Consider the following 14,220-nt stretch of genomic DNA (forward strand, 5'->3'; position numbering starts at 1 on the left):
TGTTTTCTCACAAACAGCCACTACCTCCAACATGTAAACTGTGTAAAATGAGCAACTGCAAGCTTCTTCATTTAGGGAGAAAATCTGATCCACCTTTTAGGTTGTTATAGAGGTGGAGGTGAGGGTGGCGTTGGAGTGGGGGTTGGGGGGGGTATGCTTTAAAAGTTTGGAAAGGCTTTGGAGCAAGGCATGTTTATCTGCTTTGGTTATCTAGAATGTAGCCACAATTACAAAACTCTTAAAATGCTACGATTACTTCGGAGATTGGATAAAAATATGCCACAAACAAGTTTAACATAAGTAGCTTTTTGACCAGGAGTGGCTTCCCTTTCTGGTTCAGATGTTGTCACCCTCACTCTCTCTTTATTCCCCAACCCCCTTACCCATGAAGCCATGGTGTCCAGGTCTGCTTGCTCCCAGGTTGAGGTAGTAGGTTGTATAGTTGAGAATTACACCCCAGGAGATAACTGTACAACCTCCTAGCTTTCCCTGAGGTATGCATGGCACTCTGCACAGCTGGATCAGTACAACCCAATTGTTATTACTGTATGAGTCACACCAAAAAAAAAAAAAAAATCAAACCGTCTGCTTGATACTATACGCTCCTCATTGTCAATAACAATCCTGGCTATTTGCTGATGGAGCAGCAGGGGGAAAAAAGCTCTGCTTTCCACCTTTGGGTCTGTGACACCAGTGTGTTAGTCAATGACGTGTGTGTTTGTGCATTAGGGGTTGATCGCTGAAGCATTTGTAGACTGATGCTGACATTTTTGGATTGGTATATAAATACTACAAGTATTAAAATGACCTTTTTACCAAAATTTGATTTCAGAAGAGATGCTTTCAGAATTTCCCTCAGATTTTTATTGTTGTCTGCGTTAAAATGCCTCTTTTTATTTATTTTTTTTTACTATTATTAAGACTGCAATTAAAGATTACTGTCTTTGTCAATGCATCTTATTATTATTTCTTCATTAATCTATTCATTTTTTGGTCCATAAAATGTAACAAAATAGTGAAAAATGCCCATCACAGTTGCCTGGTGCCCAAGGGCACATCTTCAATAGCTTATTTTAAGATATTCAGTTTACCAATATAGAAAAGCTGCTGTATTCATGTTTGAGAAGCTGGAACTAGAAAATGTGTGGTATTTTTGGTTGAAATGAACTTAAACAATTATTTATCAGAGTTGTTGAAGACTATTTTAGGGCCTAGGTAATATAAATGGACAGCTGTGGTTGGTTGATGTCTGATTATTACTAAAAGGCCAATACCTTCATATCGCCCTATATTTTTGTTTGTATTTTGACTTGTAAGAATTTCGTTTATGTGTCTGTGAATTGTCAGCGGTGCAGTTACATCTGCTTTGGTTGATTTTGGGGCTGGAACGTTGGTCTGTGGGCAGCTGGCAGGTAGAGAAGCATTGCACTGTTGCAGAGCTGATAGGGGTGACCTGAGAGCTTTTGAAAACCATGCTGCATGTTGGAAACATCAGTTCATTTCCATTCCAAGGTGACATTTGATTATTCGCTCAGTAACCTCATTGATGCTGATGGCTGTGTGGAAGAAGTCCCTCCGCTTCAGTCTTGTGGTTTGTGCGATGACAGGTAGCGTTTGTAAAGGATATCAGACACAAAGGAAAGAGACTTTGAGATTGGAAGACGAGCCTCAGACAACAGCATATAGTCCGTTAACAAGCAGTAAAATCCATTGTCACCATGAACAATTATTGTCATAATATTTCCAATCAGCAGACGCAGACTACGTAGAAACTACCGCTGTCAAAATATCTGACAAGTGTAATATTGTGACACTCAGCGAGGAATAGGATATCTACTGAAAATGAACAAGCAACTCACAGGAAATTCTTCAAATAATACAGCATGGCGTTGGGTTGCTGCTCATGGGCAGTTGCTGCTCAGCCCCTTCCCTCTACATCTTTCTTCCATTACCAGCTGACATTTTGCTACCATAGAGAAACCTTTCATTCCTTCTACTCTGTCAAATAAAATGTATGAGAATTCCCTATTTTGGTGTAAATATGCTGGCAGAGGTGAGGAGAGCTGCCTCTGCCGGATCTGTGGCTTCTAAGGACCCCCAGTGCAGCATGTGTGTTTTAGCCGGTAATGTATATAAGAATATGAGAATATACTGGGGCCTGGCAGTCGTCTGCCTCCACATCTAGGAGTATGTGTGTTTATGTACAGCTGAGGTAATAGGTAGAGGAGCAAATACTGCCCCCTGTTGGTTGACTCAGTGAAGTGTCCAGCTGTGGGAGACTGATTTGGTGACTTTGCAAATGGTGGCAAATGAAACAACTGATTTTGTATATATGGCTATCCTAAAGTGAGATGTATGCTTATGTTGTTTTTCGGTAATTGTGTGTGAATGTACATACCTCTGTATGAGAGGGTGTGTGTGTGTGTGTGTGTGTCTGCGTGCGCACGCTGACATGATGCATTAATCCAAACCAGAGCGGAAAGTGAGAGCTTTGTGGGGTTTCATGTGGTCTGTCTTCTCCTTCGTCTCCTTCCTTCTCTTCTTCTTTTTCCTCTATATCGGATGTACAAATATTATTTGTGGTTGTGTTACCAACAGTCTGAATGACATTCCCAAACTTTTTTCACTTCAATCTGTATATTTTCCCACTTGTTTGCTGTATTTTGGTTTCAAATTGGATTGTTTTAGAAGCTAGAATCATCAGCGCTTAATAATGCTAAAATAAAGGTATTTGATACTTTTATGAAGTAATTTTATTGCATGCTTTAGTGGGCTTTCCCTGCATTTTCAACCTCGTTGGATATTGATGGATATTGTTTAATTCATCTCAGTTTCATCTCTAAATTTGAGAATTTCAGTTGAGAATTTCAGAGTCCCTTACGAAAGAAAATAGAATAGAATAGAATAGAGTATTAAATAAAGTATAAAATACCACTAGTTCAAGTACTACTATTACTACTAATAATAATATTAATAATAATAGATGCAGAAATATTACAGAATCATCACTGTTGCCATAGCAATGACCTCAGTGACGCATCAATCAGATATGACAAGCTGCTTATCAATCACTCTGGCCAAATGTGCAGCTGTTTTAGCCATGCAGTGAGTATGTCCTGCCTGTCACCTTGCCCCGCTAAGTCTACAAACAAACCCATACAGCGTCATCCCTCTCGTTTCTCGGATGCGTGGGCTAACATGACAGATCTGGGTCCCTCTTGACGTACTACTTGGCTAGCTGGGGCTGATTCCTGGCCATTACCAGCAGATAATACTTAAAGAGAATGAAATGGGATCAGTAAATCAATGGTGATGAGCTGTCATTTTATACAACGTTTCTCGAGTTTGGTTTACTCCCTTTTGCATTAAATTCATTACGTATTTAGAATTCATAGCCAAGAAAACCCTCTTCTTATGTATTTTCTGTGTACTTCTGCACCTGTCTCTGCATGTTCATGTGTGTGCATAGTATGCACATGTGTGTGCGCAGGCGTGTGTGAGTCTTTGTCCGCCAGGCTCTCGCCATCATAGCAGGCTAATATTAGCGCCTCGCCCAAGACTGTCTCTATCTGGACGCGAAGCAGGTGATAAATGAGGATAGCTGCGCTCTGTGTGTGTGTGTGTGTGTGTGTGTGTGTGTGTGCGCACGTATACGTGTCCACAGTTAAAATTGGTAGCAACAGTGTTTTTCAGGGTGGGAGTAAACAGAGGAGCGTGCTGTAGATCCAGATGCATGGTTTTTCTCCGGCAACTGCAGCTGTATAGAGATAGGAAAACCGCACAATGCGCCGTCTGCCAGACAGCAGTCAAAGAGGATTGGAGATTAGCTGGGCTGCAGACACAGTTGGTCGATCAGTCAGTCAAGGAGGGAGGGAGCAGAAGAAAAGCAAGAGGGCAGTGTGGTCTCAGAGATTTTTCCTTTTTTTTCCCCTCCCCTTCCCAGTCTCTCTGGGCCCCGTCGCTGATTTGAGCCTACAGTGGGTTGTACGTCGTCACTCTCCTTCTCTACTCCATCTGTTCCTCCCCCCATCATCTCTCCTCTTTCTCTCCTTCCTCCCTCCCTGTCTCTCAGTCTCTCTCTCACTCAGTCTCTCTGTCTCTCTATACCAAAGCCTCGGGGAGCAGAGGAGATTAAATGTAGCCTCTATAAGCCAAATCACATCATATAGCAATGTTTCTATGGCCCCCTCTCTCTCACACTCTCTCTCTCTCGCTCTTTCTCTCTTTCTCTCTCTCTGTCTGTCTCTCCTTGTCTTTCTGAAAGGATAGTTTGTATGATGGCGGCCCATGTGAGACAGAATAAAAAAGAAAGAAAGAAAGACAAAGAAAGAAAGAGAGAGAGAGAAAGAAAAGGAAAAGTGGATTTTTGTTTTTTGCATGCATGCATGCAGAAGAGAGAGAGAGAAGAGAACACAGGATTTGTTTTATGGGCGGAAAACGGACAGCGGCAAGGTGGAAAAAACAACGAAAGGAGGACTACTTTTCTCTCGCTACCCCCCACCCCCAAACTCTCTCTCTCTTTCTCTCTCTCTCTCATCTGATACAGACGAAAAGAGGGCCTCTGGCTGTAAGCGAATACAGCTGTGAGGCAAATTAATGGATGATATTTCTCTCCCCCTTTCTCCTTTTTTCTTTTTTCTTTTTGTTTTTCCTATCAACACGGGAAGGACAATGAGCCAGAGGGGGGAAAAGAAAGAGTACAGGAAAGACTGAGAGAAAAGGGAAGAGTACTAATATTGGAGAGAAGGCAAAGGGTGGGGGGGTGGGGGTGTCATGTTTTTTTTCCTACCTTCCCTCCTTTCCAGCTCTGCATGTGATTGAAAGAGAGAGAAAACAATGCGAGGGAAAAGGGCAAAGACGAGAGAAAGCGAAGCGAGACAAGAGATCAGCAGGCGCATTCGTTTTAACTTGGATTTGTGCGTGTGTGTGTGTGAGAGAGAGAGAGAGAAAGTGTGTGTGTGTGTGTTTGTGTGTGTGTGTTTGTGTGTGAGACAGAAAGCGTGCGTGTGTGAGTGAAAGTGTGTGTGTGACAAAGCGTGTATGTGAGAAAGTGTGTGTGTGTGTGTGTGTGTGTGTGTGTGTGTGTGTGTGTGTGTGTGTGTGCGTGTGTGCGTGTGTGTGTGTGCATTTTTTCCCTCTCGCCAACCTGCCTCGGACCTGCAGGTTTGGGTACAATGTAAGTTGAGGCTAAGGAGAAGGTGCAAGGAAAGGCAAAAGAGTGTGTCACCGTTTTGTGTAATGCTTGCATGTGTGTGTGTGTGTGTGTGTGTGTGTATGTGTGTGTGTGTGTGTGTGTGTGTGTGTGTGTGTGTGTGTGTCTATGTGCACCCCCTCCTCACCACCCTCTCTCCCTTCGGTGAGGCAGCATACTGGTATGCTTCACTGGCACTGTGGCCCTGGCTGCAAGCACTGATTCTGTGGCTCGATGCTCGCTCTTTTCATTTACCTCTCTCTCTGTCTTCCTTTTCCCACTCTCTCTGTAGGTCTCTCGTTCGCTCTCTTCTCACCTACCTGTTCTATCTAACCTTTAAGTATCAGTTCCTTTCAGCATTTTCATTTTCTGGGAAGAGGAATCGTCTTGCTGACTCTCTCTCGCGATTCTCCTCCCCAGACCGCTCACTCTCGCTCTGTGTTTGTGTGTGTGTGTATGTGTGTGAAAGAGAGAGAGAGAGAGAGTGCAAAGAGATAGATGGAAAGAGAGCGTGCACATGGTTCATTACAGCTTGGTCCTACCACCCATCCTCATGCCTCTTTTTCCTTTCTCTGTCCGTCTCTCTCTTGCCATTTATTTCGCCTGACTTTGAGCAGCTCGCCAGACGGACCAGCCTCTTCCTCGTGTCGTGAGCATAACTGGAATCTTGTTGGTGTGCTGTAAGTTTAAATCTGAGCTTTCTGTTTCTCTCTCTGTCTCCTTTTTCCTTCCCTTCCTGAGCAGGCAGCAAGCTAGATGAACAACGAGTGAGGGGGACATCCTGGATCCAAAGGGGAGGGTGAGTCGGTACCAACAAATACTCTTCCTCTCCACTCCCCTCTAAGCTCCCCATCTGTTTCCTAAGCTTTAGACCACCATGGTAGCATGAAGGAGCCGGAGAGCTTTGTTATCTCGCTCGTCTTTTTCTCTGTGCAGCCTCTCTGGAGGATTCAGAAACCATGCTGAATGGGGATCTGCGCTAGTAATGATCGAGCAGGCACTGAATGATTTTATTAACAGTGCAAGATGTGACAGTCAGACGAGCATGCAAGTCATCATGTCAGATGGATTGTTTGACGCTGTGCGGTCCTAGCTTCAGATTTCGATGGTGTAATCGATGCATCCACACGGGGCTTTTGTCTTGTGCGTCCGTGGCAATAATTAGAAATCATCTGCTGATTTTGATTTTCCCTGAGACAGCGGGAGATCTATGGACATACTGTACAGCAGGCTCTGTACCTGATAGCAGGAGGCATTTTTCAAAGTGCTGTATTGTTCAGCTGAGATGGGGGAGGGGGCAGGGGAGAAATGGAGAAAGAGAGAGGGAGAGAGAGAGAGAGAGTGGGGGGGCTGGCCAATGTTGTGTCTGGCTGAGGCTTGCACTTGTATGTTAACGAATATAAAAGGGGGCAGTGGAGGTTGCAATGAGCGAGCTCAATTAATGTATATAATTTCAGAGTGTGTGTTTGATGTGTAGCTGCATGTATGTAACAGGCAGTGTTCGCTCCGCATACAGGAGATCCTCAGATGCTATGAGTCTCCATTTGACTTAAAGACAAGTTCATTACATGGAAGCTTTCGTGTTCAGGAACATGCAAGATTTCCTTTAATGCCTGAGCAGAAAACAAAGGAGACAAGATCCAGAGAGGGCTGAATTCAGCTGTGTGAGGTAGAAGATGTGTCTCTCTCCGTCCCTGAGACCCTAACTTGTGACGTTGTGCTTTCATGTCCACGGGTTAGGCTCTCGGGAGCTGGGAGGGATGCATGGCCAGCACTATCTGCCGCACGTTCCTGATTCGAACAATGGCGATCAGAGGAGGAAGGCCATGGCGCAGTGAGCTAAGGCGTTCACTGCGCACTCACCGTGTTACACATTTCAGTACAGCTCACACCCAGCTTATGTTTGCACTCCACCTGGCCTTTTCTTGTATCCCTTTGCTAAACCGTCCATATGATGGAATGTGGATTAAGTCGATTCCGTAGACGGACTGGTGTATGATGAAATCTCTGGGGTTAGGAGAATGGGGATGTAGTGGCATGAATGCTGTTTTAAGGGTCATGTGACAAAGTTAAGGCAGGATGAGCTCAAGTGTCTGGCTGGATGACAGGAGGTTATCATCTTTTAGCAACAGAGACCTGATCAGTACTGACCACTGACACAAGGTCTAGACGAATTATTTGTGTTTGACATTTGCCTGAATTTAACCATCAATTATCAGTCAGTATCGTCCAGCTTTAATGTGATGCTGCCTGTTTGGTCTTATAAAAAGCACTTATTGTGGTCTCATGCTAACATAGCATTTTGATCCAATTTCACACATGAAGGAAGGCACGTGAATGTCTTTTATTCTGGCCTAAATGCTGTTTTAAATGACTTCCCGCCACAGAAGAATAACATTCTGGGAAAACTACTGAATCCCTGAAGTTTTCAGCATCTAAGCTAATCATTTAGCAGTCCAGAATCAGAATGAGAAAAAAAAAGCGTCAAGTAGAATGCTAACTGGAAACTACTGCTTGTTAGCTGGTAAAGAAACAGTTAAACAGCTGGCTAGCATCAGTAGCTTATGAGAGTCAATGCTAATACCGAGGTGATAGCATTAACCTCTTTATACGCCACTGAACACTATTGAGTAAAGAAGCATCTGTTGGTGTGATAGCCCTTTGTCTCCACAGCAGGCCTGGCTGTCTGTGTGTGTTTGTACCTTTATGACTTGAGAGCAGCACAGAGTAATATTGAGCGTGGTCATAACAGCTCTGTACATTATGTGCTTGACCTCAGTGAACCCTCAGCGATGTTAAAGTTCATTCACCCATGCTAACACAAACGCACTGTTAAGGTGGCAATAACAATACACTCACGGGGCAGCAAGGGGTGTCTGTTGAGAATAACCTGCAGTGCCTTTTACCACTGGCTGGTCTCCACGATTCACATTTAAAATGCTTCTCGATGTCATGAATTGATTCTGGTATCTACCTGCAACCTCAGTGACAGCACACTTTGTCATCGATAGTATAAAGGATCCTACTCGCTGACTTTGCTACTATGACCAACCAAATTGTTATTCAAAGTAGCACATGATGGCTCTCATTATTTTCGTTTGCGCCTTGATGTTCTTTTCTCTTCCGACTGGTTTTTTAAGGGTTAGTTCACCATGTCATCCTCCCTCAGACCTTGCGGTTTGTTCTCAGGAGGCCCTTACTCCCCTGAGGCCCATTTGCAGTATGTTTTTTTAACAGCAGCGGCTCTTTGACAGCATGATTCATCAATATTTGACTTAGAAGCTAATATCTGATTTTTTTGGGGCATAGTGTGAATATTGATGATAATTTATAATCTCTTTATTAAATGGATACTAAACTCCATACACTTGTGGATCTAAGGTTTTAGCAAGTGGAAATGGTGCTGGGTGCTAGACATTAGTCATGTTTGTGGTTGTGGATCAACCAACTGCATGGCCTTTCAGCTGGTTTGAAATGTTCTTTGTTAAAGGATTTCTTATGTTAGATTTTTAAACTGCTACATACTAAGATTTGTATACGTTATTTGATTAAATTCAAAGATTGTATTTCTGCATGTATATTCAACGGAGACTTCATTGTGATCCCCAAGATTTATTTCTTTTGATCAATAGAGGCTGATTTTTGACATCATCAGCATGACTGTTTGCTTTTAATTTTGACCTTCAGAAGTACATTTAAAATTTCCCCTCCTTCAGTGCAATTTATTCAACTGACAAAAGCTGGATATGATGTGTGTTCAAGCTTCATTCTGTCGTGAGGTATCACCTCTGATCGTGTGGATTCCCTGAGATGCTTCCATCCTGTTGTTAATGAACTAATATGGATTTTAACTTGAACCCGCTCTGCACGGGTAAGCTGCCGCTTTAGCAAATCTCTTATGTAATGCCTCTGTGAGCCCCATCTCTCTCTTATTCTACCATCTCTCTGCCTCAAAATCTTTTTTTATTTGTGCAGCTCGGTGAACAAACGCTAACCTGGAGCGAGTTAATGTCTAGCCGGTAAGCTCGAAAAGGGCTGCAGGCTTGCTCTCCATTGTTCGGCTGCTCCGCACACTGTCTGTACACTGTGTCCCCATGGCTGAGGCAGACATGGAGCATAGACAGACAGAAAGAGAGATCGGTGTTGTTTGGATTTTTTACAAAAAGGATATGGGCCAATCACTGTTGTCTTGATATGATACAGATGATGAAACAGTTTGCATCTGGAAAGCCTGTGAGCGTGATTCTGATCTGATCTAACATTTCGTACAGATTCAACTAAAACATGGATGAAAATGTTTGTGGTATCCTTTGATTCAGTGGTGATTCTTTGACCCAGCTGCTTCAGGTGTGTCAGTCAGTTAAAAGTTATTACACCTGCTCATGTATCAACAGATCTCAGAGATTTACAAACTTTCAGTTTAAGTTTTCCACAATGTTCTAGTTTTTGTGGCTCAACATATTGGATATTCCTGTATTGATTGAATCCGAATGCCAGCAGGCAGCTGTTGATCGATTGAATCCCTTTTAAGGTGAACCTTTGTCAATGTGGACTGTTGACGGTGCAGTGGACGCCCACTGGGTGACTTAAACCTGGTCAACAGGGCAGTTCAGGTGTATGTGTTGATGGTACAGTATTTTGGGTGGATTGCTGCAGGGTTACGCCCAAACCGCGTCAAGGAAATGTTTAAGCAATACGCCCATTTGGATCAAAATCAAATTTAAATTATTGATCCGAAAGATCAGTCAACACATTTTGAAAAAACATCGAACAAGGTGAAAGACAGTTGGCGATGAGCCTAGATGTCCTTTGTGGCAGCAGGGATGGTTTCTCTCCCTGCTGAGTTTACAGTAACCATTCTGCAGTTGTTTCTGCCACTCCCTTTAACGCACAGCCTGCTCTCGGCTGCAGGCAGGAGAAAAACACGCATCAGTAATCAGAGCTGGTCAGTGTATGTGTGTGTTTGTGTGTGCTTCCTACAGTAGCTGTCAACATGTCTGTGTTTGTGTATGTCTGTGTGTGTGTGTGTGTGTGTGTGTGTGTGTGTGTGTGTGTGTGTGTGTGTGTGTGTGTGTGTGTGTGTTTAGCAGTGCTTCACACTGCAGAGGGGTTCACTACCCCTTCCTTCCATTCTTTCGGTGAATGAATGAAGACGGCGTTGCAGCGCCACCTGGGTCCTCCCACGCTGGCTAATGCCCACTACCTATGGCACTGGAAAGTCGAGGAGGTCATTTTTGTAATAGTTGCACACCTGTGGCCTATTTACTTGCCACATAGCTGAAATTGCTGAGGCGCATCTCAGTACTGTACTGCTTGGCTGACTTTAAAAGATTTAAAATTTGGGGCAAATCCAGTACTTTCATCATTTTTCTTGTTGGTTTTTCACTCAGTCTGTCCGTCAGCTGCCAAACTGTACGCTATTTCGTCTGCAGTCTGAGCGGTTCTAAATGTGCTGGTTGGGCGGATGAGTATGTTTTAGTATGATTTGTCTGCATCTGTGTATGACTATGTGTGTGTGTCTGTGTATGTGCGTGTGTTTGTCCTTCATGACTCTGGCTGAGGCCAGTTTAAAGGAGCTTGGGGATTGTGCGCAGCCACATCACACCAGCAGATTAACCAGACTACACACTAACCTCATTAATCTGAGAGAGACTAATGTCACCAACAATGTGTTAGCAGTCACTCCCTCACACACACACACACACACACACACACACATTTAAAACTGTTCCTTTTGTCTTTATCAAATAGACAGCCAGGTATTGACTGGATGCCGAGGCAGTCCTCTCTCCTTCTCCAGCGGGCCTCAGTTTCAGTGTTGCCCCGCACCAGGTCATGTTGGATTTAAAGACAGACTGGAAATCCCCTGATGAATCAACATTTAACACTTCGCTGCCACATCTCCCAAAAAGCTGCAAATATGTTTTTGGACGTTTGAAGGAAAAGAGCTTAAGCGTGTTGGCTGCAGTTAAGGTTTTGGATCATTTTTTGCTTCAACAGCCTTGATACCAGGGAGCTATACATATGTGCATCCTCACAGATATTTGATCTTTGGGTATCAAGTTGGTTTCTTTTTCTTTTTAACCTCAGCTGGCAAGATTTTAAAGGACTCTTTAACTGTCGTTCTTTAAGAAGATGTTAAGTCATTCACTGACCTGCTCTCAGTCTTTTGGAGGGTCCTATAGCAGCATAAGAATCTTTGTGACATTATAGAAATTACTTTTTAACAAAAAACACCTTTTTTTTTGAGTATGAGTCTATGGTTTAGAGCCGCAACAATTAACTAATTAATTGATGCATTGATCAGCAGAAAATTGATGGGCAATTATTTTGATAATCATTTAATCCTTTCAGTCATTTTATTAAGCAAGAATGCAAATATTTGCTGCTCCTAGGCTGTAAACTTTAAACTGTAAACTTTGTGTTATGGACTCAGATGAAACAAAAAAAAAATGTAGACATCAGTTTGGACTCTGGAAAATTATAAAGGCCAATTTTTCCCTACTTTCAGACATTTTACAACAAAACAATTCATGAATTAATTTATAAAATAGACAGATTAATTGATAGTGAATTACTTATTTATTTTTATTCATTTTTTTAAATCCCACACAGGGAAACATAGTATAGATAAATAAAAACATAATAATATAGATAAATAAAAACAAAACAAGATGTTGGAAGACATCAGCTTGGACTTTATATTATATTATAACAGGCATTTTCTGACATTTTAGTACATGGCACATTAAACAATAATGACAATAGTCATTTGTTTCAACCCCACTCTGGTTAGCTTTAATTTTGACAATACTTTGTAAATAGAAGAAATGCAACATAGAGTAAAATACATAGTAAGCAGTAGTGGATAAGGTCAACATTTTTAAGACTTAGAAAATAGAATCCTATAAACATTATGTGCAAGGAATTTATATTATTAAATACTGTACTATATTGTACAATATTGCTATCTGATGACACAAAACATTACCCTCCACCAAATTCCATTCAATCAAGTGCAGTTTTTGTATTTCTTTTTTTTAATTGCAAAATCCTTGCCTCCACACTTATCTGTGACTATTTTCAAAGTGTGTTTGAACAAAAATAGTCAACTACATACTGTAGTTATATGTTTATGTCTGCTTATCTATATTATCTTCCTGTGCTTATGTCCAAACTTAAATAATTTTTTTTAATTCAGTACTTAGTACCTTTAATTTTGTTTTTGTTTTTTATTACTTTGATTTGCTTTCAGTGTATATTCTACCTTTCTGACCTGTGACTTGAATATGTTGCATATTGTCAGTGTTTTAAATGTCATATTCGAATAAATTTCCATTTGTCAATTCTGTTTTGTGAATTCAGTATGTCTTTCAGCTTAAAGTGGCATCAAAATATACTGTTCAGGTCAGTGAAACTGAATTTTATGTGTAGTCTATAATAGTAAAAAGAAATGGTCACTTTCACTGTTCTAACTATTCCAATGAAAACTTCAGATCTATGCTACCTATATGTTATATCATGTTGCGAGCAGACCAGTGTTATGTCTATCCCCTTTGCTTTTTTTTTTTGTTTAGTTTTTTGTTTATACATTCACAGTCCCAGATAATGTGGAGTAAAATTTATGTGATTAGATACATATGAGACTAGAAAATTTGGGGGAAATTAATGATTTTGTTTTCTGAAATATTTTGAATAATATTTTGTATCACGGTGTTTGGTTTTAATGACTGGAGGATTGTGAAGGGAGATCATATTTTAAATTGTGTAATCAACATTACTGGTGATTACACAATTTTCTAATATTTCATAATAAATATAGCAGTGATGTCAGAGCAGAACAGTAAGTCCAGTGTTCTTTTAAGATGTGTGGTGTTGAGATAGAGACGTCTTACACTGTCTAAATAAAGTTTTAATGGAGTCATTTCACATGATTATCAGTTCTTTCCACTGCCGGGCTTATTAATAGAAGCTCTAAATGGATGGTGAGATTTTGCCATCTGACATGTTTTACATTTTATCTTTGGAGGTATTTTTATACCTTTTAAAAAGCTTGTATCTGTTTCAACAAGATTAATTCCTTGGCATGATGTGTGTTTCTGCAAAGCTGCCAAGATGTATTACAACCTCTCCTCTGCTGACATTATACATTAAGCAGACCTAAATAAAGACATCCAAAAAGACAACTGACAAGCAGGTTCTCAAAAGTCAGTACTCTTGCAGAAATTAGTCTATATGATTTGAAACTGGATGTGAGCATATGTGTATGGTTATTTGTTAAATGGGTTACAATATCACCTGTAAAAATCACCAGCTTTTTGTGTTTTCATTTGTTCACACTTGGTTTGACAAGAGGAAAAGAAATGTTAACTTTAGTAGTATCATAATGGTGCTCTGTTAATGGACTGTATGGTGTATGTGGGGTTTGTCCTGATACAGTTGTTCAACAGCTTTTTCTTTCTCTCTCTTACAGCCTATTAGAACAGGTCAGGACGTGTCGGTGAATGGTCCATTAACGTGAGCCGGATATGACAACCACGCTCAAGCAAGCTTCAACTGCCCATACACTCACGTACACACATTTTTGTGATCGAACTGATATCTTGACCGGGACATACAGCTGTACTGATGTGCAAACATCTGGCTAAAGAAATTAATTTGTTACTTAATGTAGCTCCAATGCTGATACACAAATATGTTTTCCACAGTAATTTAAATGTCTTTCTTTTGTAATGCAAAAATGATTTGATGCAAATAAAACATTTATTAAAAATGCCCTTCTGTTGTATTATTTCAAGAAATGCATCCAAGTTCTATGCTAACATTTTATCATGCATAGAGTACTAAATATGCTAGTACTTGGTGTGATAGTACTAGCTACGAGTGTTAGCATTTTAGCATACACTATTCTTTGTGAGCACTCCATTCTTACACTTGAGCATACACAGTGCTAAATAACACTTAATCAATTTAGCAAGCTCCTTCCCTAAGTAATACAAGGCTCCATGCTAGCATTTTACAACACAGTA

General features: G+C 41.1%; 1 long non-coding RNA gene across 2 annotated transcripts in view; it reads left to right on the forward strand.

Moving 5' to 3' along the window:
• LOC120791477 overlaps window positions 1-13,925 on the forward strand; it is a 112,917-nt gene extending 98,992 nt beyond the window's left edge. Inside the window, exon 4 of one of the 2 annotated variants that reach the window (XR_005707687.1) lies at window positions 13,665-13,925. This is a non-coding gene — a long non-coding RNA (uncharacterized LOC120791477). Of the gene's footprint in view, window positions 1-10,942; window positions 11,775-13,664 lie in introns of those variants that run through there. The other variant, XR_005707688.1, reaches the window with a different exon arrangement.
• The last annotated feature ends 295 nt before the right edge of the window (window positions 13,926-14,220 follow it).

The sequence above is a fragment of the Xiphias gladius genome, chromosome 7 (genome assembly GCF_016859285.1).
Source record: "Xiphias gladius isolate SHS-SW01 ecotype Sanya breed wild chromosome 7, ASM1685928v1, whole genome shotgun sequence".
NCBI lineage: Eukaryota > Metazoa > Chordata > Actinopteri > Istiophoriformes > Xiphiidae > Xiphias > Xiphias gladius.